This window comes from Halichoerus grypus, chromosome 9 (genome assembly GCF_964656455.1).
Source record: "Halichoerus grypus chromosome 9, mHalGry1.hap1.1, whole genome shotgun sequence".
NCBI classification, from domain to species: Eukaryota; Metazoa; Chordata; class Mammalia; order Carnivora; family Phocidae; genus Halichoerus; species Halichoerus grypus.
The window spans coordinates 83,372,346-83,385,625 of NC_135720.1; the positions used below are offsets into that span (position 1 = coordinate 83,372,346).

At 37.0% G+C, this 13,280-nt stretch overlaps 1 long non-coding RNA gene across 1 annotated transcript in view; it reads right to left on the reverse strand.

The window, feature by feature from the left end:
* LOC118519612 (uncharacterized) overlaps positions 1-13,280 on the reverse strand; it is a 131,232-nt gene that overhangs the window by 46,158 nt on the left and 71,794 nt on the right. Inside the window, exon 2 of the long non-coding RNA XR_013441219.1 lies at positions 4,322-4,398. This is a non-coding gene — a long non-coding RNA (uncharacterized LOC118519612). The remainder of the gene's footprint in view (positions 1-4,321; positions 4,399-13,280) is intronic.

Genomic DNA, 13,280 nt, shown 5'->3' on the forward strand with positions numbered 1-13,280 from the left:
AATTACAAAATGAAAAGAGCATTAGTGAGCTGCAGGGCAATTTCAAGTAGACTAATATATGTATATAATTTGGAGTCTCCAAAAGGGAAGAGAGTGAGAGGAGGGGACAGAAAAAAAAATTTGAAAAAATAATGGCCAAAATTTTTCTGAAGTTGATGAAATTTATAAATCCATGGATACAAGAAGCTGAACAGATGAAAGATGAAAAAGATTATACCAGTGCCCATCTAATCAAATTGCTCAAAACCAGTAATAGAGAATTAAGGTTGATAAGACAGTGGAGCAACATATTTAAAATACTGAAAGAAAAAGCTGTCAATTTAAAATTCTTTAGGTATCAAAGATATACTTAAAAACAGAGGTGAAGACATAAAAAGCTGAAAAAATTTATCTCCAGAAAGCTGTCATTAAAGGAAATGTTACAAGAAATTCTCCATAGGCAGAAGGAAAATGTTACTAGATGAAAATCTGGGTCTACGCAAAAAATGAAGATCACTGAAAATGGTAACTCTGTGGGCAAATAGGTAGGATCTTATTTTTCTTATTTAAATCTCTTTAAAAGACCTCTGTTTAACAAAAAGACCAATAAATTATTGTGCTGTTTATAACATGTATAATTAAAATATATGATAATATTATAAAAGCTATTTGTGTGAAGTGGTATAATATCACTTATGACAAACTGTGATAAATTAAAAATGTATACTATAAACCCAAAAGCAACAACTAAAATGACAAAACAAATAATTATAGCTAATATGCCACAAAAGAGATACAATAAAATCATTTTAAAAAATCCAAAAGAAGGCAGAAAAAGAGGAAAAGTAAACAGAGTACCAAGGGACAAATGAAAAACAAACAGCAGGATAACAGATGAACAAACAACCAAAGCAATAAATCATATTTAATATAAAGGTTCTAAAGCATCTCAATTAAAAGGCAGAGACTGTCAGATTGGATTTTTTTTTAAAGCAAGAGTCAATTATATACTTCATTGAAGAAACAGATTTTAAATATACAGGCACAGATGAATCAAAAGTAAAAGATGAGAAAATATATAACCATGCTTATGGTAATAAAAAATAAAGCTTCAGTGGTTATAGCAATATCAGACAAAGTAGATTGCTGATCAAACGATATTACAAGGGATAAAGAAGATCATTTCATAATGATAACAATGTTAATTTATCAAAAGTTTATGTACAAAGTATCAAAGCCCATTCAAGAAGAAATAGGCAATTTTAAAAACCTATCTAAAGAAATTTAATTTTTTTAATTTAAAATCTTCCCACAAAGAAAATTCTAGGTTAGATGATTCCACTGGAAAATTCTACCAAATATTTAAGGATGAAATAATACAAGTTCTAAAAAACTCATTTAAACAAGTGTAAAGGAGTTCTCTCTCATTCTTTAAGGTCAACATTATCCCGATGTCAGAACCACATAACCCTTGCCTTAGGAGATGTATCTAGAAAAATGTTGCTATGGCTGATGTCAGAGAAATTATTGCCTGTGTTCTCTTCTAGGATTTTTATAATTTCAAGTGTCACATTTAGGTCTTTAATCCATTTTGAGTTTATTTTTGTGCATGGTGTTAGAAAGTAGTCCAGTTTCATTTTTTTGCATGTAGTTGTCCAGTTTTCCCAGCACCATTTATTGAAAAGGCTGTCTTTTCCCTGTTGTATATTCTGCCTCTTTTGTCATAGATTAAGTGACTATATAAATATGTTTATTTCTAGGGTGTCCCATTGATCTGTGTCTACTTTTTGTGCTAGTACCATACTGTTTTGATTACTGTAGCTTGTACTATATCTTGAAGTCTGGGATTGTGATCTCTCCAGCTTTGTTCTCCTTTCTCAGGATTGCTTTGGTTATTCAGGGTCTTCTGTGGTACCATACAGACTTTAATATTATATGTTTTAGTTTTGCAATTATGCACATTTAATTAAATTATTTTAACAAATTGGGTACAAAAGCAGAAAAGACAGAGATTGTATGGATTTAGCTTTAGGGATTGACTGGGTAAGTACAGTGGAAACATCAGAATTTTTTATGAATATAGAGATGACATCAGAAATTTATGGATAAAGTTTGAAGGAGCAAGGTGGGGGAAGGGAGTAAGGTGGAAAATGGGTGTCACTAATAAACTGAGTTTTGTGAAAAGTTCCACATAGTTGGTGGTGGACCCACACACTGGCCAAATCTACTTTATCCCCTCTAGTTTTCTCCCAGAGTCATTGCAATCGGGCTTCTCTCTTACACCAAGACATTTCACCAACTGTTTCATCAAGGTAGAAACCTTGATGTTTTTTTGCAGAAACCTTTATCTTCTCCCTCCTTATATTCTCTGACCTCAGGAAACCCAAATCCCTCTCATAAGCCTGAGAGCCATATACAAAATTTCATTAAGAACATTTCATCATAAATGCTTGAGAGTTACATCAAATTCTCCAAAACTTGGCCTGCCAAATTGGACCACTACCCCGTAATTTTAATTTTAGGAAACAGAACCACCACTAATCTGGGCACACAAGCCAAAAATGTAGGAGATTTTTCCTTACCCTACACATTCAGCCAGTTTGTTTTAACTCCTAAATATCACTCAGTCTTGTTCTGTTCAGTCTTAAACTGGTTGACATATCTTTAGTCTTAAATTGACTGGGCACTATTGACCATTCTCCTTATAAGCAAAATTATTCTTGACTTCCATAAAAAAAATGTTGGTTTGCCTCCATTCTTGAGTACTTCTTCTCAGACCCTTTTTGAGAATCTCTTTTTTTTCTAAATCTATCCCTTAAATGATGATTCCTAGGCATTCTGCTCATCTCATTTTTACATATATTCTCTGACTTTTGTTAACCTCCATGTCTTCCATTACAATTTATGTTACCAAACATATATTTAAAAGTTACACTGGCTTTCTGAGCTTCAGACCAACTTCCTGTTGGTCATGTTAGTTTTATCATAGGCCATGGAAACTCAATATTTCCAAAACTGATATAATTGTCATGTTCTTTAAACCTACTTCTCTTTTGAAATCCATCATTTTACTATCATCTCTTTCTTATTATACTGCTACAACTTCTTAATTGGTTTCCTTACTTCTAGTTTTTCCATAGTGTAGCTAGAATCACCTTTCTAAACTGCAAATTTGATCTTGTCACTATCCTCCTTAAAAAGACAAGGTAGGCTTCTTGTTGCATGTGGGTTAAAATCCTAAATTATTCATGTGGCTTAAGAGATTATCCATGACCACCCCTGCAATTCACTCCAATATCATCTCTCTCTATTAACCCCACTTCATTCTGTGCTCCAGCTTGCAGAATCTCATTCAATTACTGGCTCTGTTTCATCTTGTGCCTCTGCACAGTTTGCTCTCTCTTTCCCTTGTCGTTTCCTACTTATTCTCCACTGAGTCTCATACAGCACATTGTAGGATATAAAGGCACCTGTTGTACTTTGTAAAATGAGTAACTGTCTGAATGCTGACCATCTTAACTCATAAGAGTTTATACTGAGATAATCCTAGACAAACCAGGCAGATTACATATATTTTTTTGAAGATTTTATTTATTTATTTGAGAGAGAGAATGAACAGTGCGGAGGGGCAGAGGGAGAGAGAGAGAAGCAGACTCCCTGCTGAGCAGGAAGCCCAATGAGGGGCTGGATCCCAGGACCCAGAGATCATGACCCGAGTAGAAGGCAGACACTTAGCAGCTTGAGCCACCCAGATGCCCGTACATAATTTCTTATCTCTGCTCAATAATAATCTCCTCTAAATTATCACTAGAGGAATAAATAGGGTATAAACCTGCAAGAAAATGAAAATGGGAAGTAAAACATCAGCAGATGAAAGACTTCCACCCATTTTCAGAAGATGAAAATCAGGCAGAGGGAAGATAAGTGATAGAAGAGTAGAGAAGCTTGAACTTAAAAGCATAGAAAAAGGATACAACAAGAAAAAAACAGAGATATTCACAGAACTCCAGATTGTCTTAGAAGTTCCATAGGCATTAAAACTATGTATGGCAGGAATGACCAGAGAGCTGGAAATAAAAGAATCAATTGTAATACTGTCCAAGGAACAAGTAGACCACCAAGCCCTTGCCACAGCCCAGTCAGATTTCTGCCCCAACTCTATATAAGTCTGCAGATTTATATCTTAATGGCTAGAGAAATTGAACCAGTAAGATCCTGGACTCAGAGTTAGTAAAAGAGCACAGAGTGGTTGTGAATCAACAAATAGAAGAATTAATTTAGAATAGGCATATGGCAAGACAAAATACCCTACTTCCCTTCCTCTACTTAGCTCCCTCAATACCTGTAGCCAGGCTTGTCCCATCAAACAGGAAATGGTGGCACGGAGCACTTCTCTGGAGAATCTTAATGGCCCCAAACCTGCAGGTATAACATTTGAAATTCTGTCAGGAAAAAGCAGGGTTTTTTAAAATTTTATTTTATTACATTATGTTAGTCACCATAGAATACATTATTAGTTTTTGATGTAGTGTTCCATGATTCATTGTTTTCGTATAACACCCAGTGCTCCATGCAGTACATGCCCTCCTTAATACCCATCACCAGTCTAACCCATCCCCCCACCCCCCTCCCCTCTAAAACCCTCAGTTTGTTTCTCTGAGTCCATAGTCTCTCATGGTTTGTCTCCCCCTCCGATTCCCCCCACCTTCATTTTTCCCTTCCCTCTCCTAATGTCCTCCATGCTATTCCTTATGTTCCACAAATAAGTGACACCATATGATAATTGACTTTCTCTGCTTGACTTATTTCGCTTAGCATAATCTCCTCCAGTCCCATCCACGTTGATGTAAAAGTTGGGTATTCATCCTTTCTGATGGCTGAGTAATATTCCATTGTATATATGGACCACATCTTCTTTATCCATTCGTCTGTTGAAGGGCATCTCAACTCTTTCCACAGTTTGGCTATTGCAGACATTGCTGCTATGAACACTGGGGTGCATATGGCCCTTCTTCTCACTACATCTGTGTCTTTGGGGTAAACACCCAGGAGTGCAATTGCTGGGCCATATCTGACTGTGCTACAGTGGAGCCTAACAACCAAGAGTGCCATGTTCACGGAGCTTCCTACAAGCTTCTACTGTCTCACTCTAGAAGGAACAGAAAGCCAAGAATCCCTTGCCATTGAGAAAAGCCAGAGATCAAAACATGAAAACCAGAAGAGCAAAAATGCACCTAGATTATACAGGAACAATGAGAGGTACCATAATATTTTTATCACTCTGAGGCTATTAAACACTATTGCATCCATGGAAAAGAGTGAGATGCTACAAAAAGAGAATAATGAAATCAGAGGGAAGCCTCTTGGACATGGAATCATTCAAGATACGCAACATTTTTCTGTGGTAACAACATAGAAAGTCTTGAGGTTTAACACAACAAAAGTTTATTTCTTGCTTGTGCAGAGTCTGCTGTTGGCCTGAGTGACTCCAGCACAGCCATACTCTATACGGAGGTTTCACATCTCTACCACGATGCTCCAAACTTGTGAAAGCCCTATTTGAATGTGAGGTTTTGGGATTCATCATGGCACAGAAAGGGAACATCGAGAATTGAAATGTTCCACCAATTCCAAGCATGATAAATGGGAAGAAAAAAGAAAAGAAAAGATACACCAAGACAACAGCATCGTGAATTTCAGAACACCAAGGATAAAGAGACAGTCTCAAAAATTTCCAGAGTGGAAACACAGATTACATAAAAAGGAATAAAAATTAAAATGACTTTAGTTTTTCAACATCCATATTGAGAAGCAGAAGGCAATAGACCAATGCTGTCAAAATTCTTAGTAAAGTCATTTTCACTCTAGATTACTGTACACAATTAGAAAATTAAAGAATGTGGGAGTAGAATGACAACATTTTTAGATTTGCAAGACCTCAAAATTTTATCTCCCATGCATTCTTTCTCAGGAACGAACTCAAGACTGTGAGTTACCAAAACAAGAAAGTTAACCAAGAAAGAGGAAGAAATGGGACTCAGGTATCAGGTAGTTCCACACAGAATACAAGCAAAGGGAATGCTCTGGATGCGAGTAGAGAGAGGTCCCAGGATAAAAGCTGTGAGCAGACCAGGAGAGGCACCTATCCACACAGAACTGGAGAACTCAGACCTTCAGGAGGAAAGTCTCTAGGAAGAATTTAAAAACAGAACATTTGACCTTATGGAAAATTGTAACGAGAAGTTACAAGGCTGTGGAAAGAATTAGTGATCAGTACAAAGAAAACTAATCAAATCACAAAACAAGGTAAGTATGAACTTCAATTAACAAAAGTAACAAAAATTGGTACAAGGAAAGAAATCATAGTGCAATATTTGGCTGAGTAAAAACAACATTTACATAGTTGTAATAATTTAAACACAGAATATTGATTTCCCCTTACTGGGAGAGTGGCAATGCAGGGAAGAGGCTGTTAGAAACCTAAATCCTCATCTCTCTTCCCATAAGCAGGTGATAGCTAAACTTCACTAATAAATGAACAAAAGAATAATAATAGTAGTAGAAATATGAAGGTAAATGCCAGAGAAACAGCTAAGAAAGTTGAACATCATTGTTTCTGAGGATCAAAACTAGGAAATAAGGCAAGAGTGGAGCACAAGACTACCATTTAGAGCACACTGGCTTTTTAAGCTATATATAGGTATTAGTTGGGCAAACATTAAAAAAAATATGTACATATATATATATATGTAAGTTATTTTAAAAAGAATAAAATGGGAAATGTGATGCTTAGAAGTAACAGTAAAAATGATAATGAATTCTTTGTTACAGCAACACTTACATCTGCAACTGAATTATTCAGGCCCTTCTCTGCACGGGGGAATCTCCATTGGGCCTTTCTATTTGCTTTGACAGCCTCTAAGGTCCTGTTCTGGAAAGAGTCTTTACTGAACCCTGTGAAAGCATTGAGCAGCTTACCAAGGTCAGAGGCATACATGGCAAGGGCCTTCCAGATTCAGAGAGGAAAAACCTCCCAGAACAAATTAGGGACACTAGAAAGCCTGTAGCTCAAAGAAATGATAAATTGGATTAAAAATTCTTCATTGAATAAGTTAAACCTCTCAGCCATCACACTTTGGTGTCACCTGCTTTAATAAGATCACACTATGTGAGATCAGCCCTGTGAGTGGGAGTTCTGTGTGTGAGAGAAGGAGGGGGGCAAAGGAGGGAAAGCAGGAAGAAGCAATTTCTCTGGGACAGATTTCTGTTCTCAGATAAGCCACCTCTTTTTGGCTGTGCTCAATTACTTCTCTTTTTTCATTTCAAACATTTATTACAGGGTCCTCAGGGTTACTGAGAGTTTCCTTTATGGGTACCCACTGATACTTGATTCAGAATTTTAATTTATTACAATTGGCAAATCAAAGAGCCCACTAGTTACACCTTCCCTGAAGACTTACTCTGAGCGAGCTTGAAGGTCTTTGCTTTTCTAAATAAATAGCAACAAAGCTGCTTGTTTGAATTCTCTGTTGCACATAATGGAATCCACACAGGTAGTCTGCACAACAAGGTCAGGATAAGCCTTCCAGGGACTGGGGTTCACTGGTATAAAGCGTGTCCTAGTTCCAAATGTGTGTAAATGGAGAAACAGGGATTGATTATGAATTATTTTGCTTCATAAACAACCTTAATGGAGATAGAAGGATACCATAAAGATCTTAGCATTATGCGAAGTGATGGAGACGCAGGTCATGAGAGCAAGAGCACAGTGAGGAGCTTCAGGATAACTGATACTATAACAATAATACTTTAGAGACAGGAATTAACTATTTTGAGCCCTTTGCTTTTCTGTTAAAAAAGACAATATTGGGGCACCTGGGTGGCTCAGTTGGTTAAGTGTCTTACTCTTGATTTTGGCCCAGGTCATGATCTCAGGGTCGTGGGATCGAGCCTGGCCTCCAGCTCCATGCTGGGTGTGGAGCCTGCTTAAGATTTTCTCTCTCCCTCTGCCCTTCCCTGCTCCACTCGCATGTGCATGCATGCACTCACTCTCTCTCTCAAAAAAAAAAAAATTTAATTAATTAATTAATTAAGAGAATATTTTTGAGTGTGCAAAACACTCGTCTCCTCTCTTTTACAGTCATCTGTCTGAGGAGAAGCCCTTACAGAGAAGACAGCCATAGGGAGCTCTTAGTTGTTCCTGGAAAGTGACTGGAAAGCTCCTTTGGCTCAGGATGCATGTGGAAACTGCAGGCTCAGTTCAGAATGCCACCATTGCCATGCAATTGCAGCATATTCTCTTCCTTACAAGCATTCTTCCCTTGCTCCAGATTCTTCGTTTTGAAGTGCTGAGTCAACCTGTCACATCCAAGTGTTAATGACAAAATTTGTTGTCACCTTACTCAGAGGTAGAGTGTTTAATTTAGAACAAGAGAGAGGGCCAAGGATGATTGGATTTCCTGCCCTGATTTATGGGAGGGTTGCTCTGGGTCAGAAGGTCCCACCCAGCCCCCACCAAATCTGAGATTTTTATATTCTGACAATGCATATAAATGTGGTTACAAAATTTATTACTGTGATTCTTCTCTTATGGTAGGCATTTAAAATATTTTTAAAATTCAAACTTAGTAGAAATAGTTATCTTTAAAATTAAGAATGCTTAACTGATAGGGTGGTGTGGCTTCCCTCATCAGCACAGACAAGATTTCTTCAAGAATCAAGTCTAGAGTTTAGAATAAAGTTTAGACACAGGTAAAACTTACTGAAGGAGCAGGAAGAAATGAATCTAAGCATAGGGGATTTTTTGAGCAAAAATTCAGTAGCATAGGTGACCCATGTAATACAACGGCCATATAATACCCAGGGCCAGCATTTTACAACTTCAAAGAAGATGTCATAAATACTGAGGAGTTGGCAGCAAGAGCAGCCCCAAGGGGCCTCTTCAAGGCTACATGCCTTCAGATCTCCCGTTCTGCTCACTTTCTGCCTCACCCATTCAATTTATAGGCTGCAGTAGGTCATTTCTCACCCCTTTCCTGCCATAAGTAAGTGGTCCTATGACCTTCTTAGGGGTGGAAACCTAAGTCAGAGAGATGAATAAAAAAATAACAGAATTAAAGGCATCTATGTAAGTATCAGGTTGATAACTTTAGGCTCTTTAACTAGATTTACAGTCTTGCAAAGAGATCATCACAATTGCCCCAATATAAAAGAGCACATGAATGACAAGAAATTCTGTTCTTTAGCATAGGATAAAAACAAAACAGATCTTGTGGTTGTACACGAAAGAATATGCAATAAAAATAAGTGATGTGATCATCCTGCAAGCAGCACTGAGACCAAGATCTTATTTTATTTAATATATGGATGTGGGTTTTGATGAAGAGGATCATAAAATGAAGACTGCAAATCAGCGTGAAGTGCAATGTGCAATGTTGTCACCAAGAACTCCTCTAATCACCTTTTAGAACTAAAGGTAGGAACTGGGTAAAAATAAAATTGAAAGAAAAATATAATTTCTATTATCCTTTCTAAAGCGAGTACAAGCTCTCAGGGCCCACCTCACTGCGGCAATCTGCTCTACCTCTTAGACAAAGCGACCTGCTTCCTGCCTTCTGCCAGTGGCAATCCCGTGGAAAAAAAAAGACTTGATCCACAAAAGCCAGCCAGGTCATCTAAAACCTCCCCTTTCAAAAAGGACACATACAAAGGCTGTTCTATAGTTTTATATATTTTTATAAACGGCAGGATATTTAAACCTGACCCACTTTTTTTCCTGATATAATGAATTGTCAGAAATAGCTATACTAGTAGAGACAAAGTTACTTTTATTCCTTGTGGTGTAAGAAAAGAAATCAAACAATTTGGTCTTTAGCTTTCCTTTTGCATCTCAACTCTTTTGGGGTTCACAGATTAGCAGTGTATTAGTTTTGTTACACAAAATTGAGCCTATAAAATACATATGTATTGACCTTTTTTTTTTTTGAAGTCAGATTTACATTGGCTCCTAAGTAACAGAAGTTTTCTATTTCCTCAAAAGAAGAGATTATAGCAAAAAGAACATTCAATTCAGCTTCATGTGACCTGAATTCAGAGTCTTAGAAGGGAGAGAGATCTTTGAGATCATCTGGTGCCAACCCAAACCCACATTTTACGAATAAGGAAAGTGGAAATCCAGAGATTAAAGTGGGAGAGACGGAGCTAGAAGGCTGCCTCTCAATTCAGTACTTCCGTCCATGAAGCTCTCTGTTTCCCTGGACCAGTCTGTCACCCTCCTTAGATACCAGCTGTAAGTGGAAGGCTGGGGAGACTAGATTCAGATGCTAGAAGGGGTTAAGACACAATGACTTGCATATTGTGTAATATACAAGGCTATATAAGAACAGGAGGAAAATGCCCAACCTAAAGAGAATATAATTCAAATTAAAGCAACGCCGGCACAAACAATAAACCTATGTGTTGGCATTCTCCCAAACTTGTCCCTGCCACCCAATGAACATCCATAGGCCAATCTTCCTCCTAGAGCCATAGCGCCTCATCTAGATTTTTCCAATGTACATTCAAGGTCGACACAAATAGTCGATATGAAATCAGCCAGTTGGGAAAAATTTCCAGTTATGAAAAATGCTGTGATGCTATATTCCCAAAACACCCCTCTCTAGTTTACAATGTCCCACTTCATTCATTTGTGCTTCCCATTTTTTTTTTCCTTTGGAAAGGAGCAGATAAATAAAAAAGCAGACAACTCACCATTATACTGTTAAAGTGAAAACCAAATTAACAAGACTTTACTGACATTCTACTCAGTGGCAGATACTGTGTAAAACATGTTTTACACATATGGTCTCAATAAATTCTCACAATAGCTGTGTGAAGTAGGCTCACTATGTTTCATGGATGAGTAAACTAAATCTCAGAATGATAGTGATTTCCTCAAATTCACTTACCTCAAAAATGAAAAAGTTCAACTTCAAACCCAGATCTTCTGGGTTTTTTTTTTAGCTCAATATTTTCTCACTAAACCATAATTAAAGTGTTTCTAGTAAGAGCAGATGAATAGTACACCTATAGAAGTGAATGCAATGAAGTGAGTTCTCTACACTTGCTTATTTCCAGAATGCTGGACATAACTGTAAGATTTAAACTGGGAGATCAAAAGTACCGGTATTTGTAAGTTTTCCATTCTGTCATCCTGAATGATACAGATTTAGTAATTTAACACTTGATAGTAGGTACACCCGCATACAACCTTATGTGATATATTAGTTTCTGAAGTCGTACATAATTGTTTTTGTAATATATTAAGAAATATTCTAAGAATGATTTTAGTGATTCAGTTTCCTTCCTGATTGTTGACATGAGGGATTCTGACCAGGAAACTTGGGAAGGTTTCACTCAGGAAGTAAAAGTTGAGTTGGGAACTAAAGAATGTTCAATTACTTGTAGTTTCCAATGTTACTTTAAATTTTCTGGCCCTTTCCCCAGGGAAAGCTCTGTAAACCAGAATTTCATACCAAACCAAAACCAAAACCAAAAGAAAAACCTTTAGTGGAATTAAATAATACATGATTTGCAATAATAATATTTTAAATATTTCTTTCACAATTAAAATAGTTTTCTCATTTCCATCCTAAAAATATGAATCTTGCACGATTGCTCTTCTTAAGAAAGTGGGGGGAAAAAGTGGGGCACATCTGTATTACTGGAAACTGTAAATATAAAGGAATGAGACACTGAAGTAGAATCTTTTTGTCTGTATTGAAACTATACACAAATTTGGAAGGTAGCCTCCTTGTAATGAGCAGGGTGTTTATTTGTTTAATTATATGTTTATTATTTTGTCCTCAAATCATAATTTAATTGGGATCCTTAATAAAAGCTAGTCTGGGCATATGGATTATAGCCTGCCAAAAAGAAATAAAAGGGAGCTAGAGGTAAAGAGGGATGACAATGCTAGATTCCACCAACTTTAAAGCCCCCCAAGGATTTTTCCCTGATGGTCATCTGATTCTCTGGCCCATCTTGTTTCAATAAGCGCTGAAGCAAATTACCTCTGTTCCTCCATCTCACTCTGAATAAGGCATATGTTAATTTTTTCTTTTCTTTTCCTTCACTCCAATTCTCCATCTTGGTGTCTCTGAACCCAGGCTGGTAACATGATTTTGACAACAGGTTGCATCCTTTGTAGGATAATTTGATTTGAAGAGTCTAAACTTGGCCTGTGCTTAGACTCATTAACTCAATTCCTATGATTCATTAGAAAAAACACCTCTTTTTTTCTGATTGCTCCAATTCAGGTCGCTATCATATTTCTAATCCTAGAAGCAGTCAGGCAAAGCTTTACATATTTATTTACTTGGTTGAAATATATATTGGGTTATGAATATGATATAAAATATAATAAGTATTCAATAAAAACTGGTTAGACTTTTTTTTCCAGGAACTTGATGTTTCATTATTATGCAATAACCACTATCATCACCATGGTCATTATTTGGGGTTTCAATTAACTTATTCTCCAAACATGTTTATTGAATACTGAGGGAAATTTAAAAAAAAAATGTGTTTCATTAAATGCTGAAGAGAAGAATAGATATAGATATAAAGTACATAGGACATGAACTCTATCTTCAAAGAGTTTAGAGTTTGGTGAGGGTAACAGTTGTGAAAACAAATCAATTACAATTTAAAATTAAACACAAAATGATAAAAGAAGTGCATCGGGGTGTCATGAGTAGGCAGATGAAAACAGAATTAAGTTTAAGAGTTTATGGAATGTTTAATCAGGGACATGGCATTTGAGTTCAAACTCAGAGAATGAAAATCATGCAACAGTAAGGCAGATGTTAAAATACAATGTGTGATTTGGTGAGGAGTCATTGGGACTGGAGCGGAGGGCTTTGGGGGCTGTAGTAGGAAATGCGTCAGAATTGAACATCACCTCTGTTCTGATTCTGGCACACACAAAGCAACCAGAACGAATGGCCTGCTTTGTGGGGTACATGGCACACCAGGGAGTATCTATTACATTGAACCAAGCTTTGTCCTTTTCCTGGCATGCCATAAATTGTAGGCACTTATAGAATGGGGTTGTAACCAGGAGCTCCTTTGAGGCCTTTTTCTCCTTTTTTAAAGCACAGACTTTCCCAACTGACAATGAAATCAGGACTTTGGTGTCAAGTCTTTGGCCTAGGATGTCCCTGGAACATTTTTGCCAGAGTTGCAGGTCCTACGTATGCTGGCTCCCCTGTGGGGACTCTCCAGCATGGCATATCAACCCCTATCTAGAACCATAGTGCATT